The following is a 21737-nucleotide window of genomic DNA, read 5'->3' as shown; positions in this document are numbered from 1 at the left end:
CCTCTGGCATGCCTGTTCTTTGATGAACAGATTCCTTTTCATTATTAATCTCTTCCTTTCTTATTCCTTCAGTCCCAACTCCTGCCACTCAATGAGGCTTTATTCTTCTGATTATTCTGTCCCCCTTGTGAGGAAGTCAGAATACTCCTAGTTCCTCATTGCCACTTCCAGGTTATCCCTCAATCACCATTACTCAATGACTTCTCTTCCTTTTAGCTTCAAGCTCTGCAAATTTATCAACCAATTCATTGGCCAATCTTGATGGCCATTATCTATCGCCCTCACTCAAGCCATTCTTTCTTACTTCTCAATAAGTTCCATGCCTGACCAATAGTCTCTATGCCTTAACTTTTCACTTCATACCCGGGGATATCAACATGCATATTGATACATATTCCCTCAAAAATCCTAACTCACAAGTAGCACAATTTACTCAGTGTCAAAGACCCTCTTCTCCATGCAATGCCATCTAGCCAAAGGGAGAATCATGCATTTGATCTTGCCTACAGATTCGAATCTGACTGAATAAACAACATTTTTTCAAGGGACAAATGAATCAGTAACCAAGTATAGCTTAATAGAATTAATTTTTTGAGTCTTAATTTCAAATAATTATTGCATTTTATTAGGTAAACAATATTCAAACAAAAATCTTAGTGGATTTTAAAAGCTATTAGAGTTTAAAATTGCACTGATTTGGGAGATGCAAATCAAAACAACTCTGAGGTATCACCTCACACCTAGTCGATTGACTAAAAGGACAGCAAAAGAAAGTAATGAATGTTGGAGGGGATGTGGCAAAGTTGGGACATTAATGCATTGCTGGTGGAGTTGTGAATTGATCCAACCATTCTGGAGAGCAATTTGGAACTATGCCCAAAGGGCGATAAAAGACTGTCTGCCTTTTGATCCAGCCATAGCACTGCTGGGTTTATACCCCAAAGGGATAATAAGGAAAAAGACTTGTACAAGAATATTCATAGCACCCTCTTTGTGGTGCTGGGTTTTCTCCAAAGCAAAAAGAAAATCACATGCACATTTTCTTTGTTTCTTTTTTTTCCAACCTTTTTTTTTAATGAAGTCTAAATTTGGGGTGGACTATGTTTAATTCTCTGATATTTCTATTTTATCCATAATTGCTCCACTGCTTATTTTGATTTTTTAAAATTATTTTGACTGAGTTAAGATGTTTGGCAGGAAGAACACTATGAAAATGTGAAACTAAAAAAACTTAATGTGCATAATTTGGAAATTTCAACACAGCTTGCTTTTAGCTGACTTTCGATCTATTTCAGGTGAATTCCATGGATAGCCATTGCTGTGAGCATCATCAGAACATAGTGTTCCAAAAGTCTTAGTGCAGTTTTAAGTCATAAACTTTAATAGATTAAAATTGCACTAAGACTTTTGGGATACTCTGCATATGTCAGTGATTTTTGTAATGGTTAGATCCAAATGAAATCCAAAGCTTTTCCCCAAGGGCTTTTCATTAGTCCTACAGTTGAATACCTAGTTGGAGCTTGACATTTAGTTGACTTCTTTCCAGGCACTTTTAGAAGTGAAGGAGAGAGTTGGAAAATTCTGTCCAAACCACCAAATGACTAGGAGGTTAATTTGTTTAAGATTGTCCCTGCTGGAGTCAGGAGAACAACATATAAAGTAACAACAATATTGTAAAGAAAATCAACTGTGAAAGATGTAGTAACTGATCAATATAACAACCCAGCCCTCGAGTCACTATAGGTAATCATTCAAAATGGTGAGGTATTGTCTTAATCCAGAGAACCCCACAAAATCATGCAAGTCAAGGAGATCAAATCTCCAGGTCCACTTCAAGAACACCCATAAAACAACCCAAGCTATCATGGGCATGCATATTGGAAAAACTACCAAGAATTTGAGAGATGTCACATTGAAGAAACAATGTGTTCCTTTCCCTCCATATAATGGTAGAGTTGGCAGGTATGCATGCCCAGGCTAAGCAGTGGGGTTGGACACAGGATTGTTGGTCTCCAAAGAGTGCTGTGTTCTTGCTGCATATGCTTAAAAATGCAGCAGAAAAAGGATTTGGATGTGGATTCTCTTTGTCATAGAGCATATCCAGGTTAACAAAGCTTCCAAAATGAGAAGACATACTTGCAGAGCTCATGGGTGAATCAACCTCCTGCCATATTGAGATGATAATTACTGGAAAAGAGCAGATTGTTCCTAAACCAAAAGAGGAAGTTGCTCAAAAGAAAAAGATATCCCAAAAGAAACAAAAATTTAAGGCACAGAAGTAAAGGTGATATTATCAAGCAAATAAAAGTGAAATAAAAAGAAACAAACAAAAAATACAACCCACTACAATTCCAAAGGGCTCATGAGCAAACAACTTATTTATCTCCAGAGAAATTATAGACTGTGAATGTAGATTTAAGCATATTTTTTCTTTATTTCTTTCTTGTTCCTACTTTTATTTTTCCAGAACATGGTTAATGCAGAAATATATTTTGGATGAATTGGTATGTAAAAGAAAAAAAAAAAGGATCGTCCCTGCTGGAACTTCTGAATAAATTTTTCCTCTTTGTATTCCATGTGTTCTTCATGAGAGCAACTGGGAGGTTACCCAGGTCTTTAAAGGGATGACTGATTTTTTTCCCAGTGAACTTAGATAGAAAATAATAGTATATTTCCATTGGGCTTTATGCTATTTACAACATTTTCATATGCCATCTCCTTTTATCTTCACAACAACTCTGTAGAGTAGACAGGACAAAGACTATTCTCATCTGAGAGATGAGGAACCTGAAGAAGAGAGAAGCAGTATGGCAAAGGAGAAAGAAATAAGGATCTGTCAGAAGACTTTGATTCAAAGATCAGCTCTGCAAGTCAGCTTTTCTGAGCTTCAGTTTTTCTCATCTATAAAATGACAGGGTTGGACCAGATGGTCCCTTCCACTAGGAAATCTATAATCTTGTACAAGGTCATGAGCCTAGTCAGTGACTAAATCACCTTATGACAAATAGTTACTTGGTGACTATTTGACCTCTTCAGATACTTGATTGTCCAGATTTCTTTCTCCACTATGTTACAGAAGTCTTCTCACACTGGAAGCTGCCTTTCTCACAGTACTCCTGCATCCTTATTCTGGCAGATTCTTTGCTTTTGCAAGCATCTCATGATGATAGAAGAGCCTTTTGCCACTGTAGCCCTTCATTTCTTCCCAGAACCTTTATTTTAAGGAAGGGCCACAAGGTTAGTCACATTCATGCCTTTATTTCTTTTGAGAAACCCTTCTGGTATTTTGAACTTCTTTCCCTACCGTGCCCCTAGTGTGGATATCTTCTCCCTCCCCTCTTCTCCCATCTGTTGTTGTTTTTCAGGTTGTGTCTAACTCTTCACTATTCAATTTGGAGTTTTCTTGGCAAAAATGCTGGTTTGTCTTTTTCTTTTTTTTTAAACCCTTACCTTCTGTTTTGGAGTCAATACTATATATTGGCTCCAAGGCAGAAGAGTGGTAGGGGCTAGGCAATGGGGGTTAAGTGACAGTGGGATAATTTCATCTTTTATTTTGTTTCCATTTCATAATTGAAGGAAGTGCTAAATTTCATTTAGAGGTCAATGGAAATAAAGATGCCATTTTCCCTCCATCCAAATTTACCTGCCTCCTAAAATTGACAATGGACCCTGGTGTGAACCCCAGCTAGGAAGTGTCTGAGGCCAAATTTGAACCTAGGAGCTGGCTCTCAATCCACTGAGCAACCCAGCTGCCCCCTAGGTTTGTCTTTTTTATAAACAGATGAAGAAATAGAGATTAAAGGGGTTAAGTGACTTGCCCAGGGTCACACAGCTAATAAGTGTCTGAATCTGGATCTGAACTCTTGAAGATAAGTCTTCCTGATTTCAAGTCCAGTGCTCTATCCACTTCTCCCATTAGAATGCAGGAACTTTTAAACTTTTTTTGGTTTCTATTTGTCTCCCTGGCACTTAGCACAGTGCCTAGCATATAGTAAGTACTTAATAAATTCTCACTTATTGTCTCGATTTGACTTGATGAGTCTGATAAAAGTGTCAGGACTAATAATATTATCTGGCAGTTTGATTTAATGAACTAATGTGGAGTGAAGGAAGCAGAAGCAAACACAAAATATATGCAATGGCAATGGTGAGGAAAATGGAAAGTATAATAACAACACAACTGAAAGTGAATTCAATTAAAGAATTAAAATGAACAAAGATAATCCCTAAAATAAGATCTTTCTCTTTTTTTTATGATTAACCTATCCTATTATGTTTTATTCTATGGGTTCAAGGGAATGGTATGATGATGAGCTAAAGCAAATATAGTAAATGTTGGTGAATGATTTCTTTATTCATCAGCCAGAAAAATCTTAAAGGTTTCTGATTAAGAAAGTTTGCCCTGGAACAGCCCTAGAGAACCCAAAAAGGGAAATAGTAAAAGTTTTTTTTAAATTTAGAACAGAGGGCTCTGCAGTAGAAAGAGTAATAGACTTGGGGGTCAGGATGTCTGGGTTTGAAATCCAACTGCCATTTGTAACAGTTGTCCTATCCCAGATGTGCCACTATATCACTAAGCTTTAGTTTCCTTATACACTCTCTCCTTCCCAGAATTGTCATGAAGTGAGTGCTTCGTAAACCTTAAGTTGATAGATCTCCATAAACATGAGTTATGAATGTGAATGTGCATTATTATTATCGTTATTATTCTTTTACCTTGACTAAGACATTCATCATTGGAAATAGGTATCTTATCTGAAATTTACTTAAAATCAAATAGTGAGATGAAATTATCCCACTGTGTCCCTAGGCTATAACAAATCTGGGCAGTAGCCCAGAACATTTCACTTAACTTATTTGGGTCTTACTTTTTTATTTGTAAAATAGAAGAGTTAAACTATAATGTTGACCATAGCCAAAGGTCTCCTCTCTCAATTCTTTTCTTCCTCTCATGTACCCCTTGGGCTATATGTGGCCCTTCAGTGACTTATTTTACTCAAGGTTTTCTGTAGTTTGTTTTAAACTGATTTCAAAATGAGGGAGATATTTGGGGGGTAGAGTTGATTTGCCAATGTACTCTGAACCACCTAGAAGTGGCATTATAGGAGATGAAAGACACCACTAAGTCTTCATGTTTTGCTGCATCCCAAATAAATCATTGGTGATTTCCTTGTCCCTCCCCACCCCCAAGGAGGGATAAGTACTCACTATGTGCTCCACACTGTCTAATTGCTTTTTCAAGTATTTTCTTATTAGATCCTCACAACAACCCTGGAGGGCTGGTGAGGAAACTGAAGCAAACAGAAGTAAAATGATTTGCCCAGGGTCATACAGCTAACAAGTTTCTGAGTCCAGAAATTTCTGAAAGGTGTTTCTGTTCTGAGTAGTAATAAGATCAAAGCTCCCCTAGTTAATGAATGAGTAGAACAGTGATTTCTTTCTGGATTCATTCTCAGTATACACACATAAATAGAGATGTATATGTAGAATATGTATATATTTGTATGTATTAGTTATTTCAATTGTGTTTGAGTCTTCATGACACCTTTTGGGGTTTTCTTGCAAAGATATTAGAGTAGCTTGCCATTTCCTTCTCCAGTTCATTTGAGAGATGAGGAAATTGCAGAAAACAGGGTTAGGTGACCTGTTCAAGGTCACACAGCTAGTAAATGTCTAAGACCAGATTTGAACTCAGTTCTTTCTGACTCCAGGCCCAGTGCACACTCCATTGCACTACCTGTCTGTCTGTACACATACATAAACTACATGCTGAGAATGCCCTCCCTTCTAATAGGGTTGTATTTCAAAACTTAGAAGCAGACAGCAGCATTTACCGAGTACAGTATTTAAGATACAGAGTACATACTGCAATAGCAAAGTGCTTGGGCCTTTTGCTTAATTCATGAGAGGTTATCGAAAAGGACAGAGAAGAGGGCTCTGAGCCAAAAAAGTTTCCTTTCTTAATAAAAGTCAGCTCAAGTTGGCAGTCGCTATTATTCCTCAGTTCAACAAGCATTTAGAGAAACATTGCTGCTCTTTCTTAACCAGGCAGCTCTGACCTTTGGCAAAAGTCAGCAGATCTTTTCTTATTCCCTTGGGGGGAAATCAAAACTTTCCTTTCTCTTTTTGGCTGTTGTGTTTACATCTGTGATGGTTTCCAGAGCCAGAGGAAAGCTTCAGGAGGGATGAGGCAGAACAGAGCCATTAAATACATTTTAAGGGACTTATTTCCTCTTAATTGTATTAATGGCACCGTACTGTTCTCCCTGCTACATTTATGAGAACTTGCCACTTGAATGTAAGTCTACATGCCTATCGTTGGAGGCATGATTCTTTGTTTCCAGGTAAATTACAGAATGTCAATGTTGGAGGGTATCTCAGTGGCCAGTCACTCTGCCTAGGCTCTGAGAACAAAAGGATAAAAATGAAACAAACCTTTCATTTGAAGAGTTTACATTCTATTGGTGGAAACAATATAGCGTATATTAATATATAACATGTCTATCATCTATGTAATATAATTATAAACCTATATAAAACAAATACAAAGTAAATAAAATCCAAAGTGGTTAGGAAGGGTATGTACTCTAGTTAAGAGAATTGGGGAAGACCTTATACAGAAGGTAGTGCTTGAGCTGTCTTGAAGGGATGATCTGAAGCAGAGATGAGAAAGAGTACATTTTAGGCACTGGGAACAGTCAGTGCAAATGAATGATGACCAGAGATGGAGTGCTTTGCATGAAAAACAGTAGAAAGGTCAGTGTAGCTGGACAATCAATTACCAGAAGGGGACAAATATATAATGAATCTGGAAAGATAGGTTGGAGTCAAGTTGTGCTGGACTTTAGAGCCTAATTTGATCCTAGAGTCAAGAGAGAGCTGCTGGAGTTTCTTATGCTCTAGCATCTGGCAGAGTTTACATCTCTAGAGACATTTGGACAAGTTATGAGCTGGGGGGGGGGCTGCTTATCCTGTTCCGTACCTCAGTTGTGACCTGGCATGCCCACCACATACACGTATGGGATACAGGACTGTTATGTCTAGATTTTAACTAAGCTATTGTGCTAGCCTTATAGAAAAGGTTGAGGGTTATGGTCTACCTCGTAATAAGGTTAGGTTGATTTAGATCTAGTTGAACAGTGAATCCAGAAACCAAAATTAATCTGTTAATGCCAGTTTACAAGGAGTGCTCTAGGAGTCTGTGCTTGTGTCCTTTCGGTCATGTCCAACTCTTCATGACCCTATCTGAGGTTTTCTTTTTTCTTTTTTTTTTTCAGTTTACTTGTTTGTTACATTAAAATGTCATAGTTGAGAAAATGGAGGCAACCGAGGTCAAGTGACTTTTTAAAGGGAAAATTTTACACAGAGTTGAAATGGAATGCTGGAGAAGCTGGAGAGACAGACTGGGCAGTTGGAATGTGCAGGGGCAAGGACTTCTGGGACCAACGAATTCTCTGGAGTTCAGGTCTGCACCCTGGAGCAAAGCAGCTCCCTTTCCCACCTCAGGATTGGAAACTCACCATTTTCCTGAGGATTTCCCGATCACATCCGATGCCCACAGTGACTCTCACTTAATTCAAGACCTGTGTGGACTGTGTGGACTGACTGGACATTCAGCTGCCTGACAGGGTTTCACCCTGAAGGGCAGCTGAGTCAGTCCTGAAGCCTGAAGTGTCTCCTTCCGTGCCTACTACACCCAAAGACGTTTGCTGTTTTTTAACACTAGATTAGGGTCGCCAGCCCAGGAGAACAAGAAGATAGTTAAAGCTTCCAGGCCAGTTGGCCAAAGCCAAAGGACTCAGCTCCAGTCTGGGCTTTGACCTCTTCCCTCACCTCACCCTTGTTATCCTATCCCAAATAAATAGCTGTTGTTTATAACTAGCAGTCAGATCTTTAAAGGAAGAAAGGAGGGTGAAGGGTTTTGGAGAGACAGTTCTAATAGGTTCAGGTGATGATAAACTCTGAACTGCTGAAAGCCATTACTGTCTCTCTGACAGGAAAGGACATAGAGGGATGCTAGGCATTTCCCAAAGACCTAGCAAAGGGCCAATACTCAACCCCAGTGGTGTTCCTATTCATTTACAGACTTCTGTTTCCCCTTTTCCTCCAAGTTCCATAGTCTGGTATAGACCTGTGCCCTCACCTTACAGAATCAGGGACAGAGGGCAACCATCAATCAGCTCTGTCTCTGCAGGGAGGAAATACCCTTGGGGGGTCGGTATCTCCCTAGACATTCTGACTAACTATTTTACCATCATCCCCCGGGTTCTCCTCCTTTCCATTTTAACACTATTAAGGCAAATTGGGAAGCAAATGCCTCTTCCTCTTAAAAAGTAAAATGAAAACTTTCAGGGCAACTCTTGACCCTTCCTCCTACCAGGGACCTGAATGGGGCATTTTTTAAAGAAGAAGCACTTTTGACTTGAGTAAATGGTTTTTATCTGGGAATTCAAGCTCAAGTCCCATGTTGGAGGATTATAGCTTTAACTCAAGTGTGATGTCTTCCATGAAACCTTCCTAGACTACATAGTACATCTGGAACTTTTCTGAACTACTGTAGAACTTTAACTGTACCCCATTGACTGTAGAGTTTAGAGGCTCAGAATACCATTTCATCATGTTCTGTCTTCCATAGGATCCTAGTTCAAAGGCAGGTCCTAAAGTACTTGCTGATTGGCTGATATTTGTTAAGGTCATTTGTGAACTCAGATATCTGACCATTTGGGGAAGAGAAGCTATTTTTTTTTTTAGTCTTGTAGTCAGTCTAGCAAGGGGGAATGACTGGAGCAAGGGAGGCTGAGGCTGAAGTCCTTGAAGGGAGAGTTGGAGTGATGTACTGGAAATAAATGGAGAGGTGATATCTTGGTACTCCCCCTCCCCTCCCAAGGCAAGTTTTTAAGGGATAGGGACAAACTTGGGGGTTCTCAAAAACCTAGTTGAGAGGTCTAATAGAGAGAATGCTTATTTTTGAATACTGGGAATGAAGGGAGCAGCTTTTGGCAGCTATGAATGATGTGGGTTCTAATTTCTTAGCTAGGTGCCAGCTGACATTGTTGCAATCCTTTGATGAAACTCTAGGCTAATATAATTTTTTAAAATTTTATTTTATTAGATGATTTAGAATATTTTCCCATGGTTACAAGACTCATGTTCTTTCCCTCCCCTGTCCCCACCCCCTTCCTGTATCTGATGCACAATTCCACTGGGTTTAACATGTGTCATTGATCAAGACCTATTTCCGTATTATTAACATTTGCATTAGGGTGATCTTTTAAGGTCTACATCCCCAATCATATCCCCATCAACGCATGTGATCAAGCAGTTGTTTTCCTTCTGTGTTTCTACTCCCACAGTTCCTTCTCTGGATGTTGTCAACTGGGAAAAAACACAGAACTATTAGTCAAAATCACTCTTTAACCAAGGGCAAAAAGGGGTTCAGCGCTAGTAGGCCTCGACAACAGAGCTGTGTGCCACACACCCCTAGGAGTGCCACCACACTAGATGACCACTCCAGGGAAGAATTGGGGGATCCTATATACCATTTGGGGGAAAATCAGGGGCAAGGAAAGATGGTTGACATCACTATAGCTACAAAGAAAGTGGGAGCATTCAAACTACAATGACAGGATACAATCAAGCTTGGGAAAGGAATCATAGTTAAGAGGAAAGGAATCATAGTAAGAGAAGGGGCTGCTTACAATGCATACTAAGGATGGTTCCTGCCCAGGTGTGGATGTTCTTGAGAAAGGGTCTCTGATATAATAGGGGAGACTACCTAAAACAAAGAGGATCCTAAGCATATGCTTAGTCTCACCCAACTAAGATTGTCATTCCCCTGAGGGTCCCCCACTCAGTCTGAAACTGCTAGCCTGGGATTCCCTTCAGGGTAGATTCCCTTGGGAACAGGGAACAAGGACAAGTTTTGGTGTCTCCAACCTATAAGCTAGACCTGAAACTTGGGGTTCATCAGATCCCACTAGGCCACAAGTTTGGGATTCCTAGATTCCATGTTGAATTTCCCCCCTCTCCCCCCGTTTGGTCAAGACTGGCTATCACTGACCAAATAAATGGACAAATGGGAAATGCTACATGGGGTTGGACTTTCATCACTAATGTTGGGAAAGCCTTGGGGTACAGGTACAGGCAGTTGGCATTTGGGGGCATTCCCCAATGCAGCAAGCGCATTAACATTTGAGCCAGAAAGGCAGGCAGTCTGCCTTTGGCAAAAACTAAAAATCAAAACACTACTGCATTTCCCCAAAGTCTTAAGTCTTTAATCTGGTGGGTCCTGATATGATGCCTTCAGCTAGCCTCCTCTCCTGGCAGACTTCTGTCCTCCTGAAGACTTGTCCTTTTGTGCCAGACTTCAGCTGCAAGATAAAACAAGAGAAATCCATAAACACATTCTTTAAAAGGACTTGATCAACTCCCAATATACTTACTCACTACAAAGATTATCCATGCTGCTAACCTTAAATCTGCCATCCCATATTAATTCTATTAATGTCTTTTCTGTACCAATTATAAAATTATGTAAGCTACAAGCTTAATCAGAAAGATTACCTATTCTACCAAAATAATTATATAAAAAGCAACCCTACAAACTATAGAAGTATAAAGGCAAAAACAAAATCCACATCACAGGTTATTCAGGACTTTGCAAATCTGGAAGTGGCCTTACTTCCTGTTTGTAGCCAAAAAATAAAATATCCAGCATTAAGTAAAATTCCAATTGAATATTCTATTAACAAAAATCCCCAAATATTATTTTTAAAAACTGTATTACAATTTCATCTTCATAACAATTTTAAAAGTCAAATTTAAGTTTCAATGTTGAAATTAACTCCGAAAATTCTCAAGATTAAAAATGCTTCTAACTTTCCTTAATTTTAGAACCTCTCACACACCTCACACACATACCACACACCCCCTTTGGGGAGGTTGAGATGCTAGGGATTTTGAAACTGTTTTCATTTACCTTTAACTACTCAACAGCCATAACTGTGCACTTAAACAACTTGGGCTTTTTTATTTCTATTAACTATTACCTAGTATGAAAAAATAATGTTGCAATGGAGTCAGCTAATGTAAAGTCTGTAGATAAAATTTTTTGTTAAAATAATTCTCCTGATTTGACTGAGTTCTGGCCTTAACTAAATTAGTTTTGGGTACACATTCCATTTTCCTGAGTTGCATTGACAATGAGGGCTCATTTACCATTTAACTTATAGGTGATTTCATTAGTATTCCTATGCACAAAGGTTTCCTTCTGATCTTTGTTTCCTGCCTTGAGGCTCCAAAATGTATAAACTTTATTGGTACTGGGGAGCAACTCAGTGTTCTATCTGAACCTTGTATATTAAAAATGCTGCTTAGAATCCACTATTTATGTTCAAGGTTTCCCCCCTTTTTGACACTGATATTTTGCCAGGTTTTCCTTATGACCTAAATGACATTGGCACTGTACCCCAGAAACTCAGGTGAACTATTATCAGGGAAACTCCTTTGCCTTTGCATCCTCTGACTCAACCTAGAAACACTCAATGATCCTGAGATGTTTATCCTCTTTTGTCCTCTAGATTTAAGATGGACAAAGAGATGAATCTTTATGCCTCCAGGCAGACGCCAGTCAGATGACCACCCCATCCCACCAGATGCCTGAGGGACTAGCACTCTAGGTCACATCCACACCAGGACATAGCATCTGTTGTAAAAAGTATAAAAGCCCCAGAACTGATGTCATCTGGGGGACAGCCTTTCTACCCATGCTGTCCTCCCAAGGAACTGCTCCCCATCTTGTTCCACCTTGCTATCCTCCTGGCCATTATCAACATTACTCCCTAAATTAATAAATTTCTCTTTTTGTTTTTAAGCTAAGTTTTGGAGTCTTGCATTCTTGCAAAAGGTACCTTCCCTAACCCCAGGGGTACATATCTGAACCCCATAACATTTTGACGCCCAACGTTTTTGGCTCTCCTGAAAGCTACTCCTGTACCCTGGATCATCCACGAGGACATAGCTTCTCAGATAGGAAGGAGCCTTTTCTTTGACTCCTGTAACCCCCATATTTTGGGTGATATCTTTGTGGCAACTCTTTCGTGCTCTCTCTCCCATCGGCTCCAGATCAGTCTGGCTGCTGGAGTTTGGGGTCTGTCAGTTTCCCCTTCTATACTGTAAGATGTTCTGGTGTGTGGGAAGTCAAGCAAGCTCTTGGTTGGGCAACTTCTGTGAATGCACAGTTGTTGACCCTCCGGTGTGGAATTGGCCATCCCACATCTAAATGGGACTGAGACAGAGAGTACCCCAAGATTCCCCTTTGGGGAGTATACTTAAAAATTGGGGAAAAAATTGGCACTAAACAGCTTAAAGAAAAAGCAGCTACTTTTTTTTTTGTAATGTTGACTGGCCACATTACATCCTTGGTAAGCAAGAAGCATGGCCTATCCATGGCACCCTAAAATTGTAATACTATTTTTTTTTTCAGCCTGAGTTCAAGCTAGATAGGGACTAGCCAACCCAATTAAGACAAAGGGAGAAGCATGCTTGCAGGCCTCTACTGTTGGGAAGGGATCAAGTGTAAGCAGCCTAAGAGAAAATTCAGTTGGATTTTTTATTTGTTTGTTTTTTCTCTCATGTTAAATAGCTGAGCAACATCAAGGAAAAAAATGGTGAGGAAATTGGATTTTGGCACCCTGAATTCTAACACCAGGTGGCAATTGGACATATTTTATGGACAGAAGCCCCTTACCTTTTAGATTTATTCCCTCACCATGCTCCCAGTTCTCCAAACTCTACTCTTTACTTGGATTTTAAGGCAAGGGCCCGCCAAGAAATCCAGGTGGAGATGGGGAAAAGGAAACTGGGAAGTTATCAGTTCACTGATCAGATATGCCTTCCTTCTCTGCTGCAGAGAGGAGGAGAGTTGATTCTAAATAGAGAGACAACTGGTGAGAAAGCCCTATTTTGGGGATTTTTAAATGTCTTACACTTTTAAATCTAAGGTGTTTTTTAAACTTGTAGAACAACATATTGATTATCTTCTGTTTTGAGGTAAACAGGGAGAGAAAAGAAGACCTGATAAATCTCCTTTCCCTGTCTGCTAGCCAGAAGGAAGTAATGCTTACATCTGTCTATTAGAGGCATTTATTAGTATTTTATTTCAAAATTGTAATCATGTATATATGTGGGTTTAGAAAATAGCATCCTAATTTTAATTTTGTCAGACAGTGAAATTTCAGTTTGTATAGAAAAGCCACAGATTGGTTTTGTAAAATAGGTTTTTAACGGTATAGCCTCAAAAAGACTGCTTTCTACCATAAGAGGTTTAAGGGAAAAAATTATTTAAGGATTTAAACTTATCAAAAATGGGTTTTTGTTTAAAATTATCAAATGGTTTTCATCCCAGTGTATTAAAGTTGGAATAACTTTATTACATTTAACTTCTTAGTCTTGAAAATAGATAATCAGCCTGCTTGTCAAAAGGTTTGCTTTAAGGTTTATTGTCCTTAAAAGATTTCAGATTTCTAAATTTAAAATAGATCCTGTAATACTAAATGCTTTATGAATTTTTTTTTGAAATATTATGTGAGTTGCTGCTGAAATATGTATTTTAAGTATTGTTTGGATGTAAACAAAAGCTCATTGTAAACCTGACTCTACCATAGATTTTGTTCAATACTCAGTGGTTACCTCAATTTACCAATTTGTTCTATGAACTGAAATTTATAATGGATGAGCCCTATGCTAAAGATGGTTCAATGCTTTAATCCTTTAAATCAGAATTCTTTTGGTTACTGATTAGCAATTGAAGTGATACCAAGGGAATGGCTGTTTTGACTTATGATGGTAAAAGCAAGTCAGAGAAGGTGGAGAAGGAATCTTGGGTTTGGAAGAATGGAAGTTGTGTCCTGCTTTCTAAGCAGAGGATTTTGAAGGAAAAGAGAGAGAGGTAAAGAGAGAGAAGGTGAAAGAGAACAGATAAATGTTCTGTTCTCATAATTGGATCTTTAACTTAGGGATAATTTCTAGAATCGATGTATGTAGTCTTGGAAAATCACAAATGATTCTGGAATTTCTCTGAAAATTCCTTTGAGAGATTCCTGACTGGTCTTGTCTTAGTTCCTTCAGATGGCCTAAGGCCAGGATATGATCTAGCCCTGATTTGTATTTACTGTAGAGCTAATGAATTCAACATTCCTGTTCAGGTTTTATGACTAAATTGTGATAAATTAATTATTGCCAAAATATGTAAGAATAATTGCTACAATGTAGACTCATAGGCTTTAAGGAATCCTTAGAGAGGGCAAATGGTCAGAAAAGCTTGTTTGAGGGTATGGAAATTTGTTTCTGGACTGCTGATAAGCAGAACTTCTCTCAGCTGAAATGGGTAAGACTTGTCTCCTAAGGCAAAAGGCTTCTGGGATCCAATGGCGACAAAGTGCTCTAGGAGAAAGTCCTAGGATGGTTAGAGAAGGCAACTCAAGGCTCACCTTGGACTGGACTTTCCTGACCATCTAGGCTGCTAATCCTTGAGTGAAACAATAATGGCAGTGACAGCCAGCTGCTTGGTACATGAAGCCACTCACTGTGTCCTTTGTGACAGGAGGAGATATTTTCCCTTTTGGGCTTTCTTCCTTTGTGACATTCCCATAATCAGCACATAATACAAATTGGAAAATTAAAGTTTCCATTTCCCCAAACAACCTATTAGGTTAATAATTGAACATTCTCAAATTGTTAGGGAACATACTTTGAGAAGTAGGTGAAGTTTATTCATTGATGGCTTGTATTTGTAGCCTTAATTTACCACAGTTGAAGTTTGGATCTTGAGGTTGGAATAGCTCAGAGCTTTCCTGAATTTCCCCCAGAATCAGGGGTAAAAGAAATTCATCTGTAAAATATTGTTACTCAAGTGTTTATAGATGTTATAGTTAATGTGTACTTTGCAAAAGGATATTCTTTAACAGAAACATCATATACTAACTCTGCAAACAATTTAGGAATCCTATTTCCTAAAGGGATCTATTCCTGTCAGAAGATGATTTCTGAAGATGAAGTCTGTTGGCTAAGATATCCAAATGTAAATGTGTAATATTAATTGCTATTGTACTAATTTTCTCTGTTTATATCTGGTGTTCTAGTGTTTGTCCTAATCCTGGTTTCTACACTTCTATCTTAGGGGCTGAATATCCCCTTGTGACCTGTCTACCAATCAGGGGAAGCAGTCGCTGCACACCCTTCACATCTCCAAGCAGATCCCCAGCCACCTAGGAGCCAGGCATTCATTGAGGATAAGTCCCTAAGACCCTGTGCCCACAGCCTTTCCTTCCCTTGTTATCTTAACCCCTTTTTCTTGAGCTCTTAACTACCTGACCATAACTCTTTCCTTAAATTTGTGGGTTCTCCTATGTTTTAAATCATGCATACCCAGACAGCTGGACATATAATTCTCTGGTTGATTCTAGGGTAAAAGCACTCATGGGAGCCACTCAGATACCATATGCCACCATAACCTCAGCAACCATCCCTGCCTGACGCTCTGGACATGGCCTACAGTCAATACCTCTCTCTCTCTCCTAATGTTAGGCGGGGACAACTCTATGCCCATTCTCAGCTCTGAAGAAGTTACAGAATACTGAGACCATCGACCCCTTTCCCTTACATATTAGGAGAGGGGAGAGATGACATGGGCACTATGCCCCAGAAACTCAGGTGAACTATTATCAGGGAAACTCCCTTCCCATCCTCTGAATCTTAACCTAGAAACACTCAATAACCCCCCCCCCCCCAAGGATCCTGAGATGTTTATCCTCTTTTGTCCTCTAAATTTAAGATGGACAAAGAGATGAATCTTTATGCCTCCAGGCTGCCCCCAGTCAGATGACCACCCCACCCCACCAGATGCCTAAGGGACTAGCACTCTAGGTCACATCCACACCAGGACATAGCATCTGTTGTAAAAAGTATAAAAGCCCCAGAACTGATGTCATCTGGGGGACAGCCTTTCCACCCATGCTGTCCCCATGGGGAACAGCCTTTCCTTTCATGCTGTCCTCCCAAGGAACTGCTCCCCATCTTGTTGTTCCACCTTGCTATCCTCCTGGCCATTCTCAACATTACTCCCTAAATTAATAAATTTCTCTTTTTGTTTTTAAGCTAAGTTTTAGAGTCTTGCATTCTTGCAAAAGGTATCCTTCCTTAACCCCAGGGGTACACATCTGAACCCCATAACATTAAACTCTTCCTTTTAAGAAAAGGGACCCCTTTGAGTTTGCTTACTCATTCATAATGGATAAAAATTTCTATCTGCCTCCACAATTTCCATATTCTATGCCTTGCCTTCCTGAGGCTTCCTTCATCATATGATTACAGAAAATTTGTTATTAACAGGAGAAAAGTGGGAAGTAACTTAAAATGAGGGAGAAAGTCTCCCATAATTTGGAATATTAATGCCATGCATAATTGGCAATGATCAGCAGTCACCTGTACAACTTAGAAACTTAGCCCCTCCATTTGCCCTTGTGACTGTATCAATAACTAATTTCCTCCATAGCATTTCTTTTCCCATTTATCTTCCCATACAATTCACCCTTAGATGTAATTTATTATTTTGTATCCTTGATTTATAATAATCTTAATAAACCTCATAAAATAGGATATTTTTATTACTAGAAACAAATTTAATTGTTACAGATGGCAATTCTCTCTAACCATGCTCAGGATTTAAAATTACCTTCTGTTATTAACAATTATTTTTAGGCTCCATCATCCTTTCCTAACTTCTTCAGATACTACTTTGAGACCACCTAGCACTCTGGAATCTCTGCTGCAAATTCTCAAATTAACAGATGTTACTTTCAAACCTTTTAACAAGGTAAAATGCTCCTATTTAAACTTTCCTACTTCAACTAAATTTGGGGAATAACTGTTCTTTCTAGGTTCTCTACCTAAAAGGACTTTGCTCAGGGGAAATAAAATTCTCAGGGGAAACAAAATGGCCAGTTTATGTCTGCCGCAGAAATATTTCTAAAGTCAATGAAAATGATGAGAAACAATACTTACCTGGATTCAGTATCTTGGGGGAATCCTTTAGATTTCTCATAAGAGATGCCTTCTTCACGAATTCTTCAGAATCTAGGCTGCAGGAAAATCTTATCCAGGCTTCTGGCTCCTAAGAACCATCTTGAGGTAAAGCTTAACTTTAATAGGTTTCAATCACTTCACCCACACTCCAGAACTGGGGTGGCAAAATACAGGGCATTCCTCGAAATTTCTTAGGAGTTTCCCAGGTGAGAAATTCCTTTCTCTATTAGCAGTCATGTGCCAATGATCACCAGAAATAATGTCCACAAAACCATTAGTTCTCTCCACTTAAAAAGGAAAATTAGTTATCAGCATTCACTGGTCTTTTAAAGCAAAAACTTATCTATTGTAATGGTTGCACTCTGGAAATTTACCTTAAAAATTCCAAAAATCAGGTTAGTTCATGATCTTTTTACTTTTTCAAAAACTAAGACCCATAACATTTTCTCTCCAAACACAAAACTTAGGGTTACTAAGGAAAAAGCTTAAAATTTACCTTTAACTCTGAACGTCTCTACAATTCCTTTTTTTAAAAAACTCTAATTTACTTTTGCCTCCAAATTTGCCTTTCTCTTAGCCTTGCCTCAAACCACTTTGGCTTAAGACTAAAACCGCTCCTAGAGAGGAAATTTGTTGGTCAGTTTAAAAATATTCAGGGTTTCCCTACCATTTAAAGGGATGTCTTTTCCCCAATATTTCTTGTCATTCACAACAATTCAATGACCAGTCAGGTCTGTAGTTGACTATCCTAAAATGAACTTTCTTTACTCCAGAATTCACACACATGCGTTTTAGAAAAAACCTTGCTATTTGAAAACAATTAACAGCTTGGAAAAAAATGTGAAATTATAGCACTCAAATAACAAAGTTAATACCTAAAATAAAATGCATCTTATTACCAATATATATTCTTAAACCCTTACCTTCCATCTTGGAACCAGGCAGAAGAGTGGTAAAAGCTAGGCAATGGGGGTCAAGTGACTTGCCCAGGGTCACACAGCTGGGAAGTGTTTGAGGCCAAATTTAAACCCAGGACCTCCTATCTTTAGGCCTGGCTCTCAATCCACTGAGCTACCCAGCTGCCCCCTCTTATTACCAATATTAACTGCACTTGGTACAAAATATTTCACACATTAACAATACCAAAACTTTGGGAAGAAAAAATTAAAGTTTAAGAATTTCTGGACCTCCTTTTGTCTCCTGCTGGATAGTCCCATATCCACATCACCAGCTCCAGTCTCGCCTCTTCAACTTTTGGGGGGAATTAATTGTTAACTCAACTTTCAGACGTTATTTGCTAACATTTAAATCACAAGCATTTGAAATTATTGGCGAAGTCTTCACCTAAAAAATACATTAGACATACAATATAGGCAAAAGCCCCCAGAACATTGAGAAACCCAGAACTTTAGTTCTTTAAGCTTCTATGAGAAGCTCTTTCATAAGAAAAATTTATGACCTTTTATACCTTAAGCCTTAGCATTTCAATTCATGAAGAAGCTTTCTCTATTTTAATCAACTTAAAGCGGTTACCCAGAACTTCAATTGAACACTCAGGCTCCCACATTCCAGCTCCAGCTTCCCATTCAAAGCTTTTGGCCAACCATTCACGTCTCTGAAATGCTCTCCTGCCCCCACCTCTAGCACAGACCTGCTGCACTCACACAGGCACCAACGCAGCCCCCCAAAATCTAATGAAGCTCGGAGATTGTAGCCAGGTTGAACCAGACTCCACGTTGTCCAATATGTGTTTGGGCCAGACTCTGCCATCTTCTCATCTTCTCAAATCTTCAAAAGGGCCGAATCATTAGGTGGTTCCTCAGGCTGCCGGCTGCCCCCACCTCAATTTGTGGGATCACAGACATGCTGTTTCCCATGTCCATCAGCACCCGGGTAGCTCTGGACTATGGGGCTCTCTGTGTACCCCACAGATGCCCGCTTAACAATCTCTTAATTAGAGTGAGTCACTCCCCAATACATGAGTCCTTCCTTGGAGAGCCACTTACCTGGCCCCTCTGCTAGCCAGACTCCTGACTGAACCCCAAACCCCAAATGGGTTGTGTGGGTACCTCAAGTTTTAGGGTCCTCGTTAGCAGGGAGGCTCAGGCAGCCGGGACTTCGGATCTCGGTGGGACCTCCAAAATATCAACTGGGAAAAAACAGAACTATTAAATAGCCAAAATCACTCTTTAATCAAGGGCAAAAAGGGGTTCAGTGCTAGTAGGCCTTGACAACAGAGCTGGGTGCCACACATGACTGCACAGAGTCTGAGGATTGAACTCTGGCCGCTCTGGACACTGACCCCTGGGAGTGCCACCACACTAGATGACCACTCCAGGGAACAAAAGAATTGGGGGATCCTATATACCGTTTAGGGGAAAATCAGGGGCAAGGAAAAATGATTGACAATGCTATAGCTACAAAGAAAATGGGAACATACATACTACACAGACAGGATACAATCAAGCTTGGGAAAGGAATCATAGTTAGAGGCTAGGGTATAATAGGGGAGACTACCTAAACAAAGAGGGTCCTTACCATATGCTTAGTCTCACTCAACTAGGATTGTCATTCCCCTGAGGGTCCCTCACTCAGTCTGAAACTGCTAGCCTGGGATTCCTTTCAGGGTAGATTCCCTTGGGAACAGGGAACAAGGATAGGCTTTGGGGTCTCCAACCTATAAGCTAGTCCTGAAACTTGAGGTTCATCAGATTCTACTAGGCCACAAGTTTGGGATTCCTAGATTCCATGTTGATAATGTGGATAGCATTCTTTCTCATAAGTCCCTCAAAATTGTCCTGGATCATTGCATTGCTGCTAGTAAAGAAGTCTGTTCCACTCGATTGTACCACAATGTATCCGTCTCTGTGTACAATGTTCTCTTGGTTCTGCTCCTTTCACTCTGCATCACTTCCTGGAGGTCATTCCAGTCTCCATGGAATTCCTCCACTTTATTATTCCTTTGAGCACAATAGCATTCCATCACCAGCATATACTACACTTTCTTCAGCTATTCCCCAATTGAAGAGCATCTTCTCATTTTCCAATTTTTTTTTTGCCACCACAAAGAGCGCAGCTATAATTATTTTTGTACAGGTCTTTTCCCTTATTTTCTCTTTGGGGTACAAACCTAGCAGTGCTATGGCTGGATCAAAGGGCAGACAGTTTTTATCACCCTTTGGGCGTAGTTCCAAATTAATTGCCCTCCAGAAGGGTTGGCTCAATTCACAACTCCACCATCTAGGCTAATATGATAAAGTATCCATATCTGCCAGAGGATACCTAAGGAAAACATACATAGACACAGACTTATGTAAAATCAAAATCAGACAAAATGAAAAACCACACTGGAGAAACAGAAACTCATCTGGGACTTGGGACAGAAAAATCTTCTAATATTAGCCTGTTCTATCATGTTGGTAGGTGAGAAAAATAGGGTGAAGAGTGGAAATGCTGGAGCAACCTGTAGGAAGTCAATTTGAATAAGAAAATTGACTTCAGGAAAATTTGTTTTGGCAGTTAAAAAGAAATGGACTTCATTTAGAGTTCTCTGAGAGTCAAGACTGAATTTTAATTTTTATGTTGGGTTTCTCTTTCTTTGTTGTCTTTCTCTTCTTCCCTCCCTCCCTTCCTTCCTTCCTCCCTCCCTTCCTTCCTTCCTTCCTTCCTTCCTTCCTTCCTTCCTTCCTTCCTTCCTTCCTTCCTTCCTTCCTTCCTTCCTTCCTTCCTTCCTTCCTTCCTTCCTTCCTTCCTTCCTTCCTCTCTCACTCCCTCTATTTCTTTCTCACACATCAGAGGGGGAAAAAGGCAAGAGGATAGAATTAGACTGTTTAGACCTTACATTCCTGAAGTTCTACTGACAAGAAATGCATATGCCAGATGAAGATATGACAGTTGGTTCCTAAATATTATTGGAATACAGAGGGACATGTAGGAAATATTTTGTTTAATTCCCCTGATATTTGAAGAAAACAATAAGAAGCTTCCTTTGTGATTATTTTTACTGTAAGAGCTTTTGGTAAGGAATCCAAAATAGAGATTAGAACTTGGAAACTGCAAGTGCTGATGTGTCACCGTTTTCCCAAAAACTATCCATAAGGGGCCCAAGAAAAGGGCAGTGAAATGAACTGAGAGAGTCTTCTCTTTTATTCCTAAATTGTGCCAGAAACTCCACTATTGACAATGCATCCCTCAGGGTTAAAGTAGTTTCTACAGTGTGACTTTTAAAATGCAAAAAAGTTCCAGGAAGAGTAAAAAAATCCTAGAGTTTTAAGAGTGGGTGGGAACATCTGAGCTTGATATAATGCTGAGGTTTAATGAGAATTAGTTTATTAGATCGCTTGCCTCCCTCGTCTACAAGAATGAAGTAAATTAAGAATACCCACTACATAGATCGAGGGGTAGCTAAATCGAGGTGAGGAGAGAAGAGGCCAAGGACTGAAACACTTCACCCCACTCCGATATACATAGAGACGGAGAAAAAGAAGTGGAATATTGATAAAATATCAATAGCAATTTATCTCCATGGTCACGGAGCTCTGTTTAAGGAAAAAAAACACTGAACCTCTTACATGTCTAGATAGCTTGAGCAAGTTAGCTGAGGAGATTGTCGAAAGCAAGTGAAACGGAAAAAAGGGAGAAGGATAGAGAAGGGT

The 21737-nt window shown here is 39.5% G+C and overlaps 1 long non-coding RNA gene and 1 pseudogene across 1 annotated transcript; one reads left to right on the top strand and one right to left on the bottom strand.

Annotated features, from left to right (window-relative positions):
* Positions 1–1311: 1311 nt before the first annotated feature.
* Positions 1312–2298, top strand: LOC100031899 (60S ribosomal protein L17-like; annotated as a pseudogene).
* A 6819-nt stretch (positions 2299–9117) lies between these two features.
* On the bottom strand, positions 9118–19722 carry LOC103093427 (uncharacterized). Its single transcript, XR_459220.2, has 3 exons — positions 18006–19722; positions 17062–17181; positions 9118–10370 (listed from the first exon to the last, which is right to left on the bottom strand). It is a non-coding gene; the product is annotated as an uncharacterized LOC103093427 (long non-coding RNA).
* Between the last annotated feature and the right edge of the window lie 2015 nt (positions 19723–21737).

The sequence above is a fragment of the Monodelphis domestica genome, chromosome 1, assembly GCF_027887165.1.
Source record: "Monodelphis domestica isolate mMonDom1 chromosome 1, mMonDom1.pri, whole genome shotgun sequence".
In the NCBI taxonomy this organism is placed as follows: Eukaryota; Metazoa; Chordata; class Mammalia; order Didelphimorphia; family Didelphidae; genus Monodelphis; species Monodelphis domestica.
This window is presented reverse-complemented; position numbering and strand designations above follow the sequence as displayed.